Here is a 22,270-nt window from a genome sequence, read left to right as displayed (position 1 = left end):
TTTAAGTACTCCGCGGACCCGTCTGGAACGGATTAATCCACTTTCCATTACTTTCAATGGGAAAGTTCGCTTCAGGTTAAGTACGCTTCAGGTTAAGTACAGACTTCCAGAACCAATTGTGTACTTAAACCGAGGTACCACTGTATTAAAATACAATAATTCATAAAATATTAAAAGCTTCCCTGTACAGGGCTGCCTTCAGATGTCTTCTAAAAATCAGATAGTTGTTTCTTTCCTTGACAACTGACGGGAGGGCATTCCACAGGGCAGGAACCACCACCAAGAAGGGAATAGCTGTCCCAAAACAGTAGCACCCCTATTATTATTATTATTATTATTATTATTATTATTATTATTATTATAAAATAATTATATATAGCCCAGCTTTCTGAGACAAATGGAGCTCTCTGGAACCCTACCTGTAAAAAGGTAAAGGACCCATGACAGTTAGGTCCAGTCGCGAACGACACTGGGGTTGCGGTGCTCATCTCGCTTTACTGGCCGAGGGAGCCGGCGTTTGTCCGCAGACAGTTTTTCCAGGTCATGTGGCCAGCATGACTAAGCCGCTTCTGGCGAACCAGAGCATCACACGGAAACGCCATTTACCTTCCCGCCGGAGCGGTACCTATTTATCTACTTGCACTTTGACGTGCTTTCGAACTGCTAGGTTGGCAGAAGCTGGGACCAAGCAATGGGAGCTCACTTCATCGCGGGGATTCGAACCGCTGACCTTCCGATCGGCAAGCCCTAGGCTCAGTGGTTTAACCCACAGCACCACGTGCGCCCCCTACCCTATCTGTATAATCTAGCAATCCCAAAATATAGACGCGCCTTTACCCTCACAAGACTGAATGCACTGCCCTCGGCTGTACTTGGGGGACAATTCCAGCGGATTCCATACGAAAAACCCTTATGTCCTTGCAAAGATGGTGGCACCAAATCAGTTGCACATGCCCTCCTGGCTTGCCCTCTTTACAAAGACCTGAGGAACGAGATTATCACCCCTCTTTTATTGACCATTCTGGGTCGCCCAGCCACTGCCCCAGTGTCCTTTCTCCTGGCAGATCAAGAGGAGCAGATGACTGCAAAGGTGGCAAGGTTTCTAGCTGGGGCAATCAGAATAAGGTCCACTATTAGACTGCTTATTCAGGACCCTAGGTGGGACCCAGGTGGCGCTGTGGGCTAAACCACTGAGCCTAGGGCTTGCTGATCAGAAGGTCGGCGGTTCGAATCCCTGTGACGGGGTGAGCTCCCATTGCTTGGTCCCAGCTCCTGCCAACCAAGCAGTTCGAAAGCACGTCAAAATGCAAGTAGATAAATAGGAACCGCTGTAGCGGGAAGATAAACGGTGTTCACGTGTGCTGCTCTGGTTTGCCAGAAGCGGCTTTGTCATGCTGGCCACATGACCTGGAAGCTGTACGCCGGCTCCCTCGGCCAATAATGCAAGATGAGCGCGCAACCCCAGAGTCGGTCACGACTGGACCTAATGGGTCAGGGGTCCCTTTACCTTTACTTATTCGGGACCCTAAGCCGTGTTTTATATCACCGACTTTTTATTTTGTTCTGTGTGTATCACAATGTTCTTTTGCTGCTATGGCCGACGGCTGATGCAAAAAAAGTTTCATTCATCATTCATGAGTTCCTGCAACCGGACTTCTATCTAAAGAATTGTGTCCTATTTTATACATTTCTCCTGGGTGACAGAACCAGTTAACAAAGGGAAGAAAAATTAAATATATATACAGTCGTACCTTGGCTCCCGAACGCCTTGGGAGTCGAACATTCCGACTCCCGAACAATCAAAAACCAGAAGTGAGTGTTCCGGTTTTCAAACTATTTTCGGAAGCTAAATGTCCGACAGGGCTTCCACGGCTTCCGATTGGCTGCAGGAGCTTCCTGCAGCCAATTGGAAGTGGAGCTTTGGTTTCCGAATGTTTCAGAAGTTGAACCGGACTTCCGGGACAGATTCCGTTTGACTGTATAATTAGTTGTAAGCGGGGGAAAGTGGACATTTCCTCCCATCAAGAGTCACCACTCACCCCAGACATTAAAACCCTGTGATTAAATTATATTTGAGGTGCTTCCTGCATTGCAGGGGGTTGAACTAGATGACCCATGGGGCCCCTTCCAACTCCACAATTCTATGATTCCGTAAAACACCATTCAGCGCTGATGTATGGTCTTCGTTTTGGACTCTTGGGAGAAAGGTAAAAAAAAAAACAACAGGTTAAGCCAGGTTAATTTCCCTCCCTTCTTTCATTTACAAGTTGCATTTGCAAAAAAGAAAAAAAGTGATTTGCCAGGAAGGAGAGATCAAGCCACGGAGAGATCAAGCTCTCCCTCCCCTGCCTGGGAGCAGTTTTCGGGGCAGGCGTGTAGGAAGGGGGTGTTAGATGCAGGGGAAAGTTTGGCTCACCTTTGCTTTAAACCCGGCGATAAAGCCACATTAAAGAGAAATGAAGGTCTTTTTGTGTGTGTGTTTTCAAGAGCTAAAAGGCATTGCCGGCTACTGATGTTTAAAAGGAAAAAATCGATATCTCACTAAGGCAGAACAAAGCAGCCTCTGTCAAAGAGCCAAACATGAAGGCAGAGGGATTTGGGATGGGGGTACTCAGAAAAGGGAAAGGGATTAATGCGAGGAGGAGGGGGAGGAGGCATCTCAAGTAAGGAAGCGAGAAGGAAATAATAGGCACAGGTTTGCATCCTGAAATATTCCTCATATCCTTTTTCGGTTCTCACGGCTGTGCGTCTTTGCGTGTCAACCTTTGCCGAGCAGCTCATGCAAACACATTCCCTCCTTGCAGAAAACCAGATTCTAGAAAGAGGGGTCATTAACTCCCCTTCTCCTTGACATGCTAGCTTTCTAGGTGCAAGGGCATATCCGTGAGGAGGAGAATTCAGGCCTGGGCGCATCACCGCCCCAATCCTGCGGGCATCAGCCTGCACTCTGAAATAGCGGAGGGACAGATTGGGTCTGTTCATTTTAGTTTCTACTGGTGTCTCGTTTTCTTCCAATCAGTTGACCACATTTCCATATTTTTCAAAATAAAGAAGTCCTCATGGAAATGTTAGCATTTTAAAGCGCCCTGGTCCTAATCGGTATGTTTCTGTACGCTCTTTTGCCCTTTATAATGCATTTTTCTACATTATCTTGACGTTTATTTTTAATGCACACTTTCCCTGGATACATAAATTACACAGATTTTTTTTGGCAATAATAATAATAATAATAATAATAATAATAATAATAATTTATTTATACCCCGCCCATCTGGCTGGGTTCCCCCAGCCACTCTGGGCGGCTTCCAACAAAATATTAAAATACAGAAATCCATCAAACATTAAAAGCTTCCCTAAACAGGGCTGCCTTGAGATGCCTTCTAAAGGTCTGGTAGTTGTTGTTTTCTTTGACCTCTGATGGGAGGGCATTCCACAGGGTGGGTGCCACTACCGAGAAGGCCCTCTGCCTGGTTCCCTGCAACTTGGCTTCTCGTAGTGAGGGAACTGCCAGAAGGCCCTCGGTGCTGGACCTCAGTGTCCGGGCAGAATGATGGAGATGGAGACGCTCCTTCAGGTATACTGGACCGAGGCCATTTAGGGCTTTAAAGGTCAGCACCAACACTTTGAATTGTGCTCGGAAATGTACTGGGCCCATCTAGTCCAGCATCCTGTCCCTCACAGTGGCAGAGCAGTTGCCCCAATGAGAAAGCCTCAAACAGGATTCAAACACAAGACCAGCCCTCTCCCCTCCTGGGGTTTCCAGAACTGGCATTCAGCAGCAATGCTGGCTCTGGGGCATGGAGGCAGACCACAGACGTCCTGGCTAGGAGTCATCTATAGTCCTCTCCTCTACCAGGAATTTGTCTCATCCTCTTTTAAAGCCACCCAAATTGGTGGCCATCCCTTCCTCCTGTGGCAGGGAGTTCCGTAGTTTAACTCTGTGCTGTGTGAAGGAGTCCTTTCTTTCATCTCTCCTGAATCTCCCAGCATTCAGCTTCATTAGGGTTTGACATATTTCAAAAAAAGTGAAAATCTGGGGACAAAGGTTGTTGGAACTTTTTTTGGCAAAATTATTGAGTCTTTTTTTTTTCTTTTTGGCTACAAAATTGAAGTTTTGGGGCTTTAAAAAAAGGAAAATCACCAAAAACGCCACTGCTGACATGGGTTGCCATACACCTGGATTCTCCCAGACATTTTGCTGATTTCCGCCCGGAGACTGCTTCCGACTGCAGTATTCCAGATACGTCCGAAAAATTCCAGGGTGCATGGCAACAGGTAGAGCAGGCATGGCCAACAGGTAGATCGGGATCTACCGGTAGATCCCCAGGACGTTTCTGGTAGATCCCGGGTAGATTGTGGGTTCCTTAGTGATCGCCAGCCTAAAAGAAAAGAGCTCTCCCCCTAAAAAAAACAACCCTCAAGAACTCTTGTCTCTCCAGAGATTCCAAGGAGACATCGATTCCAAGGAAAGGGGGTAGATTTAGTTTTCAGGGTGGGAAGAAAAAGGGGGAAGAAGATTTTGAAAATTAATTATGAATATTTTGGGGTAAAAGGCTAGAGAATATTGGGTAATAAAGGTAAAGAGAAGTATGATGGGTAAATTGTTAAAAAGAAGTTATAAATGGGAGGAAAGAAGGTAATCTTAGATTTGGAAACTAAGTGATTGATAAGGAACTCAAGAAGGGACTGGGAGCCAGCTAGAGAGAGAGGTGGGTGGGTGGGTGCCCCTAGCTGATGGGGTGGGGGTGGGGGGAGAGAGAGAGAGAGAGAGAGAGAGAGAGAGAGAGAGAGAGAGAGAGAGAGAGAGAGAGAGAGAGCAACATTCAAACATGACAGATGAGCACCTTAAGGATTCCCTGAAGCTGGCCCTGACATAGTACTCGCCTGATATCGAACAGTTGGTTACCAAAATGGTGATGCAGGTGTAACACTAACAATGGATGAAGGCGTGTATTTTTTAAGAAATCTTGATAGGCAGGTTAATGGAGTGGGTAAAGGAGTTTGTGCGGCGTACAGTTTTGTGAGTGCTTTTATGCAATTCTCTCCCAAGAAATCTCTAAAAGTTTCTGTTATCCCCCGTAAGAAAAGTATTTGGGCAGTGCTCCCCCCAAAAGGTTACCAAATCTGGTCACCCCCCTTTCCTTCTCCCTAAAAAAAAGCTCAACAACTTTTGAGCTGAACCCCAAAAAATGGGGGTAGATCACCGCCAGATTTTAATTCTGAAAGTAGATCACAGTCTCTTGGGAGTTGGCCACCTAATGCAGGGGCATTGGATGTCCAGAAATCCTAATGTCAGGATCCTCTCTTGTAGGATGACCAGTGCTGGATTTACGTATAAACTAAACAAGCTATAGCTTAGAGCTCCACTCTCTTGGGGGGCCCAAAAAAATAAATTAAAGGAAAAAACCCCTGGGTGTACATTTCCTAAATATAAGATAAAAACAAATAAAATAAAACCAACATCCAGCAACAGTGTTTTGTGTTGTGTGGGCTCCTATGATGTAAGCCATGGGCCCCGCCTGCTAGCCTGCTCCCTAAAATATCCCTGGTTTGCTCCTTTCTATATATAGGGTGCCGACATTCTGCATGGACTGGTTGCACAGCAACATATTGCAAATGGCTTTAGGTACCTATGAGGTCCGTAAATCACCATCTAGGATATATTCAACACAAAAAACAGCAACAAATGGTTGTTGACAAAGGACAGCTGGACATTTAAAGGGCCCCATGACCTTCAGGAGCTTAGGGCCTCATCAAACCTCAATCCGGCCCTGCGGATGACCCTGGGGCTACCGTACAAAGTTTACTGGTTTGCTGCTGTTTGCTTCCCCGGCCAGGTGGGAAGAAGCAATTTAGAAGCACAGGTGTCTTCAGAAGCTGGAAATGCACAAATAATAGAACTCCGTTGGGTTCAAATTTATTGCTTCTAACCGCAGGTCATTCGCAATATAAACAGGGGAAAGAGACGTAGTAACAAATGTTATGAGGGATAAATCAGAATGAAGCATAAATCAATAAGGAGGAGGGAAAAAAAAACTTAATTAAGACCTGGCACTTGACCCTACAAACTGCATAATCACCAAGGCTGGCTCAGCCAGATATTTACTTTGGTTTTAATTTCCACCTTGCTGTTTCCTATTTTTAGTTCTGAATTCAACTGTTAACCACAGCAAAACATTTTAAAAATGAAGATAACTGACATGATGAAGCCTCTCTACTCCACTGTCTATGTTTGACTTGGAGAGTGCTATTACAGGGGTTGCAGCTGATTAGATTCGGGTTAAAAAAAAACAGGAAGTCTGCCTTTCCAACATAACAAAACCAGTGGCAAACAAGGTCTTTCCCTCCAATATATTGTCTTAGCGAACAGCAAGGAGCCCATATGATCACAGGGAAGGGTGGCTTAGAAATTTGGAGGCATTAAATCGCACATACTGAAGATCCCTTTTTTAATCCCTACGGAGGTTTTCTGCCGTCTGCCTGATCTGTACCTTCTGAAATAATACGCGAAGTAAACTCAGAAAAATGACTTCGAAACTCAGGAAAATGCTTCAGCAAAAGTGTGTACCTTAGGTGAAAATATGTGCATCGTTTGCACTTTGGAACTTCCTGCCTCTTGACATCAGGCAAGTGCCTTTGCTGTGCCATTTTTGGCTCTTTCTTTAAAAAAAACAACAACATTTTTTAAAATACAAGTCTACCTAGACGTGCCCAATGTTGATGTGTGCTTTAATCTGTTCTTAGGCTTTAGCCAACTTTTAAAAGTATATTAATTTAAAAATCACTTTAATGCTGCAAATGGTAATTTTATCACCTCTTTCTCTCTCATTGTAAAGTGTTTTGAGAGTTTGGCTTGGTTTAGTTTAGTACAGCGTTTCTCAACCACTGTTCCGTGGCACACTAGTGTGCCGCGAGACGCTGGCTGGTGTGCCGCGACGTGCGGCGACGAGAAGGGCGATTTGCATTGACCCGCCGGAAAGCAATATTTGGCAAGTGTTTCTTACAGTCATAATTATAATTTTTAATGGTGGTGTGCCTCGTGATTTTTTTCACGGAACAAGTGTGCCGTGGCCCAAAAAAGGTTGAGAAACACTGGTTTAGTGTGTGTGTGTGTGTGTGTGTGTGTGTGTGTGTGTGTGTGTATGTATATATATATATATATATATATATATATATATATATATATATATATATATATATACACAAAAACCCTGCAGTGTGTATGAATCCTGTGAAATGAATGAATAAATAAAATGCTGGTGGATTTTGGAGAAACTTAAAAAAGAGAGAAAAAGAGCTGATATAGAGATGTGGAAGAAACCAAAATTGGGAGATTCATCCACCCATGTGCTTAGTGCCCCACTTTTGAACAAAAAAATCCCATTGTCTCTTTCAACAACAGCTTCTTTTTACAATGCATGAGAAATGGAGGCGGTGGCAGAAAGAATTCTCTGGGAAGCATACATATTTCTGTAAATGCAAGGCGTTTCCACCCCTGCTTTTGTGTCGGTGACTCAGCACGGGTGGAAACGGAAAATGAGCTTGTAAGCACATCTGGTCCTTCCTGGGCAGGAGGGATGGCACAAGTGTGACCCCCAGAAACCCAGAGAGGCCCTAATTCAGCCCAGCACATAGCAACTCCCTGGTCATGAATGGGGCAACTGTGTCCCTGAAGGACCAGGTGCGCAGCCTGGAAGTCACTTTGGACTCACAGCTGTCCATGGAGGCGCAGGTCAATTCTGTGTCCAGGGCAGCTGTTTACCAGCTCCATCTGGTACGCAGGCTGAGACCCTACCTGCCTGCAGACTGTCCCGCCAGAGTGGTGCATGCTCTAGTTATCTCCCGCATGAACTACTGCAATGCGCTCTACGTGGGGCTACCTTTGAAGGTGACCTGGAAACTACAACTAATCCAGAATGCAGCAGCTAGACTGGTGACTGGGAGCGGCCACCGAGACCACATAACACCAGTCCTGAAAGACCTACACTGGCTCCCAGTACATTACTTAGCACAATTCAAAGTGTTGGTGCTGACCTTTAAAGCCCTAAGCGGCCTCAGTCCAGTATACCTGAAGGAGCGTCTCCACCCCCATCGTTCAGCCCAGACACTGAGGTCCAGCGCCAAAGGCCTTCTGGCAGTTCCCTCGCTGCGAGAAGCCAAGTTACAGGGAACCAGGCAGAGGGCCTTCTCGGTAGTGGCACCCGCCCTGTGGAAAGCCCTCCCATCAGACGTCAAGGAAATAAGCAACTATCTGACTTTTAGAAGACACCTGAAGGCAGCCCTGTTTATGCATGTTTTTTATTGTTTAATGCTGTACTGTGTTTTTAATATTCGATAGGGGGCCACCCAGAGTGGCTGGGGAAACCCAGCCAGATGGGTGGGGTGTAAATAATAAATTATTATTATTATCATCATAATTAACCATGACATTCCGCTTCAAACAGCTGTGACTCTCTCCCAAAGCACACCCTGGGAACTGTAGTTCGTTCAGGATGCCGAGAGCTGCTAGGAGACCCTGCTCGATCCCCCACAGAGAACTACAATTCCCAGAGGAGAGGGTTTGACCGTTAAACCGCTCTGGGAATCGTAGCTGGGGGGGGGGGGGAGGGAGGAAACAAGGGTCTCCCTAACAAGTCTCAGCACCCACTTAACAACTCCCAGGAAGCCATGCCTGTTTAAAGTGGCCTGATCCTGCTGAATTTGCTCTTAGCATATAGGATATACTGTACGTATTTTTACCCGTACCCAAGCAGGGAGGGTGGAGGGAGATAGCCCCCCCTCCCTCTAAACAGAAATGGGATGCAAGTTATATAACAAAAGCCATATCATAATCCATTCAAATAACAAGCTTCCTGAAGGCCATTCTGCTGATTTCGAGCCTTTTGTGCCAGAAAAGGGAAATTCACGAGGGGATGAACTTCAATTAAAGCCTTGGCTGCCTTTTTATCTAACGCATTAACACGGGTAGGCCATTAATTTCGCCGCCATTAAGGATTAGCTTCGGTCTCTAAAGCCACCTACGAAGTCTCGGGCCCCAGATCCCCGGGCTGCGCAGATGGGCAGCGGAAAAGAGTCTGCGCATGAGACACGGCTTGGACCTCAAGTGCGCGCTTATGCCTTCACCGGATGTGCGCCTCATGTTCCCAGGGGCAGCTCGCAGCAGAGGTTCAGAGGCAATCGAGCAAAATTAAGAAGCTGAAAGCGGGAAGATTCGGGGCAGGCTGAAGCAAGTTCTCCTTCACACAGCGCAGGGTGGAACTATGGAACTCCCTCCTGCAGGAGGAAGTGGCTGCCAAAGAGGATCATAGAATCATAGAGTTGGAAGAGACCACAAGGGCCATCCAGTCCAACCCCCTGCCAAGCAGGAAACACCATCAAAGCATTCCTGACATATGCCTGTCAAGCCTCTGCTTAAAGACCTCCAAAGAAGGAGACTCCACCACACTCCTTGGCAGCAAATTCCACTGCCAAACAGCTCTTACTGTCAGGAAGTTCTTCCTAATGATTACGTGGAATCTTCTTTCTTGTAGTTTGAATCCATTGCTCCGTGTCCGCTTCTCTGGAGCAGCAGAAAACAACCTTTCTCCCTCCTCTATATGACATCCCTTTTATATATTTGAACATGGCTATCATATCACCCCTTAACCTTCTCTTCTCCAGGCTAAACATACCCAGCTCCCTAAGCCGTTCCTCATAAGATCAGACAAATCCATGGAGGGAGAGAGGCTATCAATGGCTACGGTGCTTCTGAATACCCACTGCTGGAAACCACAGGAGGAGAGAGTTGTTCCTGTGCTCAGATCAGGGCCGGATTTTGGTTTCATGAGCCCCTAAGCTACGGAAGGTAATGGGGCCCTTTATATGTCCAGCTGTCCTTTGTCAACAGGGCCGGCTCTAGGGGGTAGGCTGGGCGGGGCGCCAGGGCGCCGGGGTGGCGCCAGGGTGCTGGGCCGGCAGGGGGGCGCGAAAGCCATACTGCACACTGTGCCTGCCCACCAGGGCGGGGGCGCAAGAGTGATCTCCACATCACGGCGCCAGGGCACCCGACATGCTTGAGACGGCCCTGTTTCTCAACAACAAATTGTTGCTGCTTTTTGTATTGGGACCCAGGTGGCGCTGTGGGTTAAACCACAGAGTCTAGGGCTTGCTGATCAGAAGGTCGGCGGTTCGAATCCTTGTGACGGGGTGAGCTCCCGTTGTTCAGTCCCAGCTCCTGCCCACCTAGCAGTTCAAAAGCACATCAAAATGCAAGTAGATAAATAGGGACTGCTCCGGCAGGAAGGTAAACGGCGTTTCCGTGCGCTGCTCTGCAGCTTTGTCATGCTGGCCACATGACCCGGAAGCCTATAGAGCGAGATGAGTGCCGCAACCCCAGAGTCGGACACGACTGGACCTGATGGTCAGGGGCCCCTTTACCTTTATATGGTATATGGTAATTTATGGACCTCATAGGTATCTCAAGCCATTTGCACATAACAAATAGGAGCCCACACAACACAAAACACTGTTGCTGTAGGTAGGTTTTGTTTTATTTGTTTTTTATCTTATATTCTGGAAATGTACACTTGGTTTCTTTATTTTCTTTAAAAAAAATTTTTTGGGGTGGCAAGAGAGTGGGGCCCTAAGCTATAGCTTGTTTAGCTTATACATAAATCTGACACTGGCTCAGATTAGAGGCAGATTGGTCCAACTGGTTTGGTTGCACTGGGCACAGAGCCTCAGGATGACACCAGAGACGACACAACTATTATTTAAAACGGGCTGTGAGATTGGGGGTTGGGGTTTTGTGCTGCACAAGGCACCACTGAAATTTGAGGCCCCAAGATCTGTCACTGCTCAGATCCTGCTTGCTGGTGTCCAACTGGCACCTGGTCGGCCCCTGTGAGAAAAGGATGCTCGACTAGATGAGCCGCTGGCCTGATCCTGCAGGCTCCCCTTTTGTTCTTACATTATTCCAGAATACTAGTTACAGGTAGAATCATAGAATCATAGAGTTGGAAGAGACCACAAGGGCCATCCAGTCCAACCCCCTGCCAAGCAGGAAACACCATCAAAGCATTCTTGACATATGCCTGTCAAGCCTCTGCTTAAAGACCTCCAAAGAAGGAGACTCCACCACACTCCTTGGCAGCAAATTCCACTGTCGAACAGCTCTTACTGTCAGGAAGTTCTTCCTAATGTTTAGGTGGAATCTTCTTTCTTGTAGCTTGAATCCATTGCTCCGTGTCCGCTTCTCTGGAGCAGCAGAAAACAACCTTTCACCCTCTTCCATATGACATCCTTTTTTATATTTGAACATAACTATAATATCACCCCTTAACCTTCTCTTCTCCAGGCTAAACATACCCAGCTCCCTAAGCCGTTCCTCATAAGGCATCGTTTCCAGGCCTTTGACCATTTTGGTTGCCCTCTTCTGGACACGTTCCAGCTTGTCAGTATCCTTCTTGAACTGTGGTGCCCAGAACTGGACACAGTACTCCAGGTGAGGTCTGACCAGAGGTAGGTAGCCGTGTTGGTCTGACGCAGTCAAAATAAAAATAAAAAATCCTTCCAGTGGCACCTTAGCATCTGAAAAGTACATTTAAAAAGAGTGGAAGGTAGGTTTGTGCTTGTGTGTGTGCCATGGGGAGGAATGGTACCCTCTCTTCCCCTTGACAACATTTGCAACGGGAAGAAATCACGGAAACCGGGTGCAGGGCTAAAGCTCCCAAGAAAGGGACAAACCCAGCCCTGCACTCCAGCCTTGCTCTCTGTCTCTCTTTCTCCTCTTCAGTTGTCTAGAAGTGAGGCCACGAGGCCAAGGCTCCCTTCCCTTCCTCCTGCGCTGCGACGGCAGATGGCGAAAAGCAAGAGCCTCGAGTTCTAATTCATATGGAGGGGCCTGTGGGAGGCCTGATAGGGCCTGCACAAGCTGCCGGCAACATTTGCATGAACCCCCACCCCCCGCTCCAGGTCTGATGCTGCTGCGGCACCTTTTGTTCCGAACACGACGAGCCAAGCGTGCGAGGCCTGATCCCTGCACGCTCCTCGCCGAGGTCCTGCCACAAAGATGAGCACAACTGTTAAGGGCACAGGTCCCTGTTGGGGTCGCCGCGTCAGAATCGCCTCCCCGGGAACAGACGTCAGAGGCGTGCTAATTTCATTAGACCTGAGCAAGAATAGATGGCGAGGATTAGCCTGCGCTGGTTACTGGGGTAACCTGGGGTCTCTCCCCGCCATGGATGCGACTGAATTAACGAGAGCAGGGTGGTGGGGTTTGTGTGTGTGCGTGTGTGTGCGTGCGTGCGTTTTCATAAAAATCCTACGCATGAAGGGAAGCAGAAGGACAATGCTGGGGAGTACCACTGCGTCAGTGATGCTCGCCGCTGAGATGGAATGGGAGCCGCCGCGGTCTGTACGTACAACATTCCCCCGAGGCGCAGGAAAGTAAACAGAGCCTGCGGAAATAATTAATGCTGGCAGCCACCGAATTCCGTCACCGCTGCTTAGTCGCTCTACAAGCAAGGCGGGAAGAGGAGAAGCCGTGACATTGGCAGGAAGGATCCTCGGCGAGGGAGAATCCTGCACCGATGGCTTTCCTCTCTCCCTGCAGCCGTTGCGCACCCCTCCTCAGTTGCAGGGAACAAGCAGCCCGTTCAGGGCCAAGAAGCAGGCTGCAATGCTTCTGGACTGAAGGGATAGCTCAGTTTGGGAGAACATGAGGCTCTGAATCTCAGGGCTGTGGGTTTGGGTCCCGCTTTGGGTAAAAGATTCCTGCCCTGCAGGACTAGATCACCCGTGCAGTCCCTTCCAACTCTACAATTCTATGAAAAGGATCCCAGTTGTTGGAAACTGGGGAGGGAGAGGGCTCTGGCGCTCAGATCCTGCTTGCGGGTTTCCCATGGGGACAAAGTTGGCCACTGTGAGAACAGGAGGCTGGACTCAATAGGCCACTGGCTTGAGCCAGCAGCAGACAGATTTTAGGATGATTTCAACACCAGGAGGAAGGAAGGCAGTACTGTACTGCTTGGAATGGTTTCGTTCCTCAGGCTCTCTCCTCCCGACTTCTCTGCTGCTGGCTGTGAAGAAAATGCGGATTTGCACAACCACAGAGGGTGCCAAGAAGCAGGTGCTTTGCGTGTGTCCCGAGCTGTGCAAATGTCTGGCGATCCTAGAGGCCGCTTGGATTTCTAGTGAGCAAGAATGGCCTCAGTGATGGGGCACACACAGATCTTCGCGGTTCTATATTCTGATTTTATTCTGAGATGGTTATAATAAAAATAATCATCGTCATCTCAACATCCCACTTGCTTGTGCAGTTTACTACAGACTAGGAAATTTCCCCTTCTTAGTGATGGGGGTGGGGGCTTTCATACGACAAGGAGCCTTTGGGATCAGCAGGTGGGCAGCCAGAATGTGCCTCCATTGCAACCTTTTCCCTTTTTTTAAAAAAAAGCGGAAATCTCTGCTACCTTTACACGTATGCCTGCAGGATGAGGGATCTGGGTGTCGGGATGAAACATATTCACGCAGAAATCATCTTCTGGCATAGAAATTATTAGAGGCAGAGACAAGCTGATGGATACATAGCAATTACATGCCCGACCTGATGTTACATTTAATTATCTGCTCCCTGGTAAGACGCCTCACCAGCAACTCCAGCAATTACGAGCCAGATTTCCAGAGGGCCTCTGCGTGGTTGCCTTGTGCTTCGCCAAATAGCTAAACACAGTGATTTAGCCCATTCCCCCCCCCCCTCTGATGACACACCACCGCAATTTCGCTCCCCTAAATGAGATCCTTGTGCCGAAGGAGAATGGCCGGAGAATCAGCGCAAGAACAGAATGTGAGGCTCAGTTTCTCATAGAATTGTAGGATTGTAGAGTTAGAGGGGACCCCCAAGGGTCATCTAGTCCACCCCCCACAACATGGGAATGTCAACTAAAGCATTCACGGCAGAGGGCCAGGGGCTGGTGGTTGGAGAGGTTGGAGAGTGGGAGTTGGCTGAGTTATATGCTGGGCTCCACCCTTTCTGACACAGCGCCATTTAGATCTGAGCTGCTCACTTGCTACTGAGCTGGCCACATTATGGGAGAAGAGTAGATTCTATATTAATTTCAAATTTTCTCTGGAAAAATATCAAGGAAGGGAAAGTATCAAAATGCAGTATGGTTGCACCTTATGTGCATTTAGCTGTCTCAGCCACACGTTTTTGCTGTGCTGGCCCCCCGTTTGTGGAAGGCTCTCCTTGGGGAGATTCACCTGGCACCTTTGCTACATATCTTTAGGCGCCAGCAGACAAAGTGTCTCTCTTCAACAAGGCGTTTGGCTGATGGACATTCTACGGCTTTGTAAATGTACTTGCGGGGGTTATTGGTTTGTTTTTTCTTTTATTGCTCATTTTATATTCTCATTTTGTATTTTTCTGTTCTGAACGGCAGGACAATAGATGGGATGTTGGCCCCACTGATCTGTTTACCTCTCTCACACCCCTCTGCACACCTCAGGTTAGGATTGCAGCCTTAGCAGGTGGCTTTCCACTAATATATGCAAGTTGTCTGTTCATTCCTCTAAGATACACATTCACACCCATCATATGTAACCGCTATATAGAAAAGACGTTGTTGTTGTTGTTTAGTTGTGTCCAACTCTTCGTGACCCCATGGACCATAGCACGCCAGGCACTCCTGTCTTGCACTGCCTCCCGCAGCTTGGTCAAACTCATGTTAGTAGCTTCGAGAACACTGTCCAGCCATCTCGTCCTCTGACGTCCCCTTCTCCTAGTGCCCTCAATCTTCCCCAGCATCGGGGTCTTTTCCAAGGATTCTTCTCTTCTCATGAGGTGGCCAAAGTATTGGAGCCTCAGCTTCACGATCTGTCCTTCCAGGGAGCACTCAGGGCTGATTTCCTTCCGAATGGATAGGTTTGATCTTCTCGCAGTCCATGGGACTCTCAAGAGTCTCCTCTAGCACCAAAAGACTTTACAACCCAAGAAAAGAGACAAAGAGACACATTTTTGGAGCAACTTGGATGGGCACAGAGATAAGCAATGGACTCTGTTCCTTTCCAAGCCAATCTAAATTTGACACCTTCTGTTTGACTCAGAGAGTACAACGCTTCTGAATCCCAATTGCTGGAAACCCCAGAAGCGGAGAGGGCGCTTGTGCTCAGATCCTGCTTGCTGGTTTTCCGCAGGCATCTGTTCGGCCTCTGTGGAACAGGGTGTTGAATGAGCTGGGCCTCCTTTCGCCTGATCCAGCAGGCTCTGCTTACATTCTTTTGTTAGATACTTGCCCATCAAACGGCAGCTTCGTGTGGCTTGGGGAAAGTCCTCCTGGACACTGGAACCTCTTGAGATAAACAGGCCACACCTTTCCCCATTTTAAAAGGCTCGCCCCCTGCCAAGGGCTCCCTAACCACGAGGGTCTTCTGCAAGGGGTGGGCCTTCCTACCCACCACCCATGATTTCGGCGGGTGCAGCTGTCCAAGCTGGTCAGAGAGCATGGGAAGGTGCCCTTGTGCTAACAGCTTTGCATCTCCCACCCAGAAGATGGTGTGGCCAGGAGATTTCAAAAGGATCCAGGAGTTTGTGCTCTTCACCAATTTCTTCAGACAATCACTGCAAGCGATGGAGGCAAAGGCATCCCTCCTTGTGCAACAATCCCACCTGTTCCCTTGGAATCAGATCTGGCCACAACAGCAACTGGTGCAAGCAAAAAGGGCCCAATTCTCTTGGGTGGTGTGAGGGACAAGGGATATCGGGAGGTCCCTCCCATCTTGAGCTCCAGCCCATCTCCGAGCGCTGGGGAAAGCAGGGAGAGTTCCAACTCAAGTGGAGAAGCAGGAAGTGGTGTCCGAGGCTCAGGCAAGGTAGCAGAGCCATTGCCCAAGGTGGGACAGGAAGGGGGGAGCAAGGGGGGAAGGCCAATCCCACCGACTCCGGAATTGCGCAAGAAACGTCGGGGGAAGAGGCTGGGTCTCCCCAAGCTTTTATGCTGGAGGAAAACGCACCAACCTCCATTCGGAGGTACTGAAGAAAACGGATAAGATGTATCTCTGTAAATAGCACTGCCTTTAGCACTGTAAATACACAGCACCAATAAAAGAATAAAATGCAGAGCGGTGTGGAGTCGTTACTCTGAAGTAGCCCAGTCAGGCCACTGTGACAGGTGGTTTTCTTCCTGAACTTCCAGCCCTGATCCCCATCAGAATTGGTGCTTGAAGAAAACCAGTGAAAATCAGGCATCCCTCAAGTGGACGAGATAAAGGAGTTATTTTTACTTTAAAAAATCAGCCCCTTTCCCTTCCCTTCTCTCTCTCCCCCCCCCCAGCTGTTTCTTCAACCTTCTGAAGGCGCAAATCAATGCTCTCTAGGATTCGGGGTGACTCTGGGGTTCCGTTTTCCTCCGCTGCCCCTCACTGTCACTGAGCATGCTCGAAAGTGCAATGGGGAGGGGGGAAGCTAAGTTCAAATCAATCAGCTTCCCTCTTTCTTCTGAAACATAACTCAAGAAGCAGCAAATTCATAAGCTCACACACGGAACGTGCTGCCCGCCTCGGAGATGATCCATCTGGCAAGCTGACACAGTAATAAGTCTGCCTAATTGTCAGGTCAGGCATAATACTGTGCATCGCTGTCAGTCGCTTCGCTGCAGCTTTGTACTGGAGATGTAAAACTCCTTGTGCTGTGTGTATGTTGCGTGGGCAGGCGGGGAGATAAATCAGACAGACAGAAGGTGGAGGGGCGGGCAGGGCAAGCACGGGGGGGGGGGGGGAAGGGGCAGCCAGCAGAGGCATGAGCTAGGAGGCAGGCGGGAGCTGGAGACAAGGGTCCACAGAAACACAAGAGCTGGAAGGGCACCCGGGGGTCATCTAGTCCAACCCCTTGCAATGCAGGACTTGCTGTCAGGGACTGGTCCAAAGAGGAGGAATGGTGGAGTCCATCCCCCCCCCTCCGGCATTTCCCAGAGAAGAGGGAGACAGTATAGATTTAGAACAGTGGTTTGCAGAAGGTCATAGTTCAGAGGCTGCAGAGGGGAGAAGCTAGGGAATATTGGGGGGAGGGGTGAGCAGGAACAGGAAGAGGAAGCACTAGAGGACAGACAGCTAACAGACTCAGTGTCTCTTGAAAGCACTCCTGACCGCCTCCCCTCTCCCAGGACCGGGCGTGCTTTGATAGTAGTGGAAGAAAAAGCTCAGAGGCAGAAAGCACAGATCAGCCGGCCCAGGGGTGACGTAGAATAAGAGGGGTATAGGGAGTGGGATTTTACTTGGAGCAATGCCATTACCTAAGAGAGACCACATTCCTTCGTCTCTCTCTCTGTGAATATTGAATAAACTACTTGGTAAGAATGTTTCTTGTTTTTCAGCTTCTTGGCATCCCACCATGGGAGGGCTAGGATTCCCTGAAGCCTTGACACTGGCAAAGTAGGAATCCCTGAAAGATGGCCAGCCAAGCTCTGTTTAAAAACTTCCAAGATAGGACGGGACCCCAAGGGTCATCAACTCAACCCCTGCAATTTAGGAATATCAACTGAAGCATCCCAGACTGATGACCATCCAACCTCTATTGTAAAACCTCCAAGGAAGGAGAGTCAAATGGCTCCCACTGTCAGAAAGCGCTTCCTGGTGTTTCATTGGAATTTCTATTATAATTCATTGGCTCAAGTCCCACCTTCCAGAGCAGGAGAAAGCAAGCTGGCTCCCTCTTCCATGGGAGCATCCTTCAATATGCCTCTCATATCTCCTCTCAGCTTTCTCTTTTCCAGACTAAGCATCCCCAGCTCCTTCAACTGTTCATCATCAGGCTTGGTTTCCAAACCCTTGACCGTCTTGGTTGCCATCCTTCCAGCTCAACAGATAAAAGGAAAGACTTCTTCATGCAGACCAGGTGCTTTTGAAGTCCTACTTCTGCTATAGGCTCACTGGTGAGACCTAGAGCATATTGAGAATTATGGTACTGGAGGAGACTCTTGAGAGTCCCATGGACTGCGAGAAGATCAAACCTATCCATTCTGAAGGAAATCAGCCCTGAGTGCTCACTGGAAGGACAGATCCTGAAGCTGAGGCTCCAATACTTTGGCCACCTCATGAGAAGAGAAGACTCCCGGGAAAGGGCCCTGATGTTGGGAAAGATGGAGGGCACAAGGAGAAGGGGACGACAGAAGACAAGATGGTTGGACAGTGTTCTCGAAGCTACGGACATGATTCTGACCAAAGTGCGGGAGGCAGTGGAAGACAGGAGTGCCTGGCATGCTCTGGTCCATGGGGTCACGAAGGGTCGGACACGACTAAATGACTAAACAAGAACAAGTGCATGGCTTAGCTTCTATTTGGAAAAATGCAGAAAGGACCAACCCGGCTCAGCATGCAAGGTTGAAGCTCTTATACAGAGTCAGACCAATGGGCCACATAGCTCAGCAAGCTCATACACTGACTTGAAGCGGCTCTCTGGAGTTTCAGGCCCTCCTGGGTGGAAATGCCATCGGGGACGGAGCCTGGGACCTTCTGTATGTAAAGAAGATGCTTTGCCACAGACCTATGGCCCTTCCTGTGGTTTCTGGTCAATAAAGTGCCTGGTAAGGCAGCCTTATCCCCTTTTTGTCCAGTTAGTTTAGCCCTGTCTACTCAGATTAGCAGCCGCTCTCCAAGGTCTTGCATGCTGAGCTCCCTTAAGTGGCTGGTGACTGATCCTTAGATGTTCTAGCAACTGTCTGCTACTGAGTCATGGTCCCCCAGAACTCAGGTATGGGATTGGTCTTGTTTGGAAATTACTAAAAGCGGTTTTTTTTATATAAAAATAAAAATAAAAGGAGGGAGGAGGAACCAGAAGAAAGGAACAGAGATGCTCGCTGCTTCTGTCGCAAAACAGAAGATGGAGCAAGCTTGTTTGCTGCTGCTCCAGAAGGGAGGACCAATGGCTTCAAGCTACAAGAAAAGAAACTCCAACTAGACAACAGGAAGAACTTTCTGTCGGTAAGAGCAGTTCTGTGGAAGGTGGTTGACTCTCATCTCTCAGGAATTCAGAGATGCCTGCATTGGGGGTTGGGTTGGGCTAGATGACCCTTGGTGTCCCCTCAAAGTCAACAATTCTAGGGTTCTATAAAAACACAAGATGCAGTGTCCTGAAACCAGCCCGTTCCCTTCCTCCCTTCTGGATGGGATCTTCCCATAGCATTACCACCTCTCTCATCCAGAGAGAGAGAGAGAGAGAGAGAGAGAGAGAGAGAGAGAGAGAGAGAGAGAGAGAGATGAAATGAGTTTTGGTTTCTCCTCTTGAAGTCAATGAAACTTTAATATATACAGAAAGCACAGGCACGTCCAGACATCCGCAAACAGATCTCAATATGTTCCAGTCAGCCAGCGCTGCAAAAGGCAATCAATATATTTTGTGTGTGGCGTTTTATTTTTTTTAAAAAAAGAAGCAAACCCAGGGAAGAGAGAGGAAGGGAAGAGGCGCAGACGGCTCTCTGACAAAGTGTCTGAGAGCTGCATCCTCCACCCACAGCTAAACTGTTCTGTACTGAGAACATCTTGCAATTGTTCCAAAGCAGTCTGGAGCTTTAAAAGCGCATCATGTGTTTATTCCTGCCAGGAGGGCGCAGGGCCTGGCAGATAAACAGTGCCGCAGATGAAACGCATTGCCTTTCTCCCCCGCTCCATGAAACACTCACATGCCACACAGGACAGAGGCACCACCTCACTGGGGGGGGGGGGGCTCACCAGAGCTCAGCCCCCGAGCCTATTTACAGCTCCAGGTCACAAAGGAATAATGCAGCGCTACCGAGCATATGCAGAGTGCCTTTTCATCACAACGCTAGCCAAACGCATGTCCGAGATTGAGAGGAGAACTTCCAGATAGGGGAGGGCATATAACCAGGACCAGAGTTGTGTGGCAGTTAGAGTGCCGGACTAGGACCTACGAGACTGGGGTTCGAATCCTCACTCAGCCATGAAGCTCACTGGGTGACCTCGACGGCCAGTCACTCACTCTCAGCCTGGCCTACCTCTCGGGGTTGTTGTGAGGGTTAAATGTGGGAGGAGGAGAACGATGGATGTCACCTTGTATGGAGGAAAGGTGGGGTGCAAATGCTCCTCCTCAGGTGTGCCAACCAGGGAGAGGGGAATGGTATTGTAACCCCACTCCTCCCACTCTTGAAATCAGGCCAGTCTGTTGGGCCAAATGGCTACAGAGGGGGAGACTGCTGGATCCACCAAGGGCCACTAGCTTTCCCAGCCCCGGTGGCTGCCGAATTCTGCACCAGCTGAAGGTTCTGAAGCGTCTTCAGAGGCAGCCCCACAGGTAACACGTTGCAGTAATCTAACCAAGAGCTTACTCTTGACAACAGAAGTTAGGCTACCCCTGTCCAGATAGGGGCGCAGCTGGGTCACCAGCTGAAGCCGATGGAAAGCACTTTGGGCCACTGAGGCCGCCTGAGCCTCAAGCCACAGCAAAGGATGCAGAAGGAACCCCCACTTTTGAAATGTTGCATGTTGTTTTTCCATTTGCATGTTTGGATTCACATTCGTTTGCCCGTTGTGAACCCGCCTTGGGGGACTTTGGGGGCCAAAAGGCAGAATATAAAGAGAGAGGTAACATAACATAATATAGGAAACGAATTTGGAGACTTCCAAGAGATAGCTGCGGAAACTAACCCTCACTGTTTTATGCTGGGGTGATTAACTGGCAAGAAACCAACTCCCAGGATCCCTGACAACTCTCCCCACCCAGGTAAGAACATAAGGAGAGCCCGCTGGATGGGGCCAAAGGGGATCAGGCCACCTTGCCCTCACAGTGGCCAACCAGAGTCCACAAGCAGGACTCGAACACAAGAACGCTCTCCCTTCCTGTGGTTTCCAGCAACTGCTATTCAGAAGCAACACTGCCTTCGACCACGGAGGCAGAGCCGAGCCAAGCCGTCCTGACTAGTAGCCGCTCTCCCCCTTATGAGTTTGTCCAATCCTCTTTTAAAGCCATCCAAGGCTGGTGAGCGTTGCTGCTTCTTGTGGGAGGGAGTTCCGTAGATACAAATGAGATGGGAGAAAAAGTCAGCTGCGAGCTTTTCAGCCGGTACGCTAGGCGAGTTTTTTTTTTTAAATACAGTATATTCCTGTGTATAAGACTACTTTTTAACCCAGGAAAATCTTCTCAAAAGTCGGGGGTCGTCTTATACGCTGGGTCGTATTTCTTATACGACGAGTATATCTCAGGTTACAGGTAGGTAGCCGTGTTGGTCTGGGTCGAAGTAAAATAAAAAAATTCCTTCAGTAGCACCTTAAAGACCAACTAAGTTTTTATTTTGGTATGAGCTTTCGTGTGCATGCACACTTCTTCAGATACAGTGAAATAGAAGTCCCCAGGCACTTATGTAGAGAAGGGGTGGGGAGGGGTGGGGATGGGGAGGGGAGGGGGGATCACTCAGAAGGGTGGTGGAAGTGGGTGATTGACTGACTGATAGCTGTTGATGACCGAAAACGACTGCAAATGGTTTTGCATGAAAAAGCAAGGGTTGAGATGGCTGAAGATCGCTTATCATGTATAATGAGATAAGAATCCGATATCTCTGTTCAAACCAGGTCCCTCCATGGTTTTGAGCTTGGTGATAAGTTGTAATTCAGTAACTTCTTTTTCCAGTCTATTTCTGAAATTCTTTTGTAGTAAGACAGCTACTTTGAGATCTTGTATAGAATGTCCTGGGAGATTGAAGTGTTCTCCTACTGGTTTTTCTGTCTTCTGGTTCCTGATGTCAGATTTATGTCCATTTATCCTTTGGCGTAGGGTTTGGCCTGTTTGTCCAATATAGAGAGCTGAAGGACACTGTTGGCATTTGATGGCATACACAATGTTAGAAGATGAGCAATTAAATAGTCCTGAGATGGTATGTTGGATGTTGTTGGGGCCAGTAATGGTGTTGTCTGGGTGTATGTGGCAGCAAAGTTGGCATCTGGGTTTATTGCAGGCTCTGGTACCAGTGTCCATGTTAAGTCTGGTGGTTGTATTATTGTGGGTGAGGAGTTGTTTAAGATTGGGTGGCTGTCTGTAGGCAATGAAAGGTCTTCCTCCCAGAGCTTGAGAAAGGGAGCTGTCATTGTCCAGGAGAGGCTGTAGATCTCTGATGATGCGTTGTACTGTTTTAACTTGGGAGCTGTATGTGATGACTAGTGGTGTTCTGTTATTTTCTTTTTTGGGTCTGTCTTGCAGCAGGTTCTCTCTAGGTATCTGTCTGGCTCTGTTGATCTGTTGTTTAACTTCATCAGGTGGATATTTTAGTTCTAAAAAGGTTTGCTGTAG

At 48.4% G+C, this 22,270-nt stretch overlaps 1 protein-coding gene across 6 annotated transcripts in view; it reads right to left on the bottom strand.

The window, feature by feature from the left end:
• LPP (LIM domain containing preferred translocation partner in lipoma) overlaps positions 1-22,270 on the bottom strand; it is a 294,937-nt gene that overhangs the window by 97,596 nt on the left and 175,071 nt on the right. The window lies entirely within an intron of this gene.

The sequence above is a fragment of the Zootoca vivipara genome, chromosome 5 (genome assembly GCF_963506605.1).
Source record: "Zootoca vivipara chromosome 5, rZooViv1.1, whole genome shotgun sequence".
In the NCBI taxonomy this organism is placed as follows: domain Eukaryota; kingdom Metazoa; phylum Chordata; class Lepidosauria; order Squamata; family Lacertidae; genus Zootoca; species Zootoca vivipara.
Note: the sequence above shows the minus strand (reverse complement) of the source record. Positions and strands in the feature narration are given on the sequence as shown.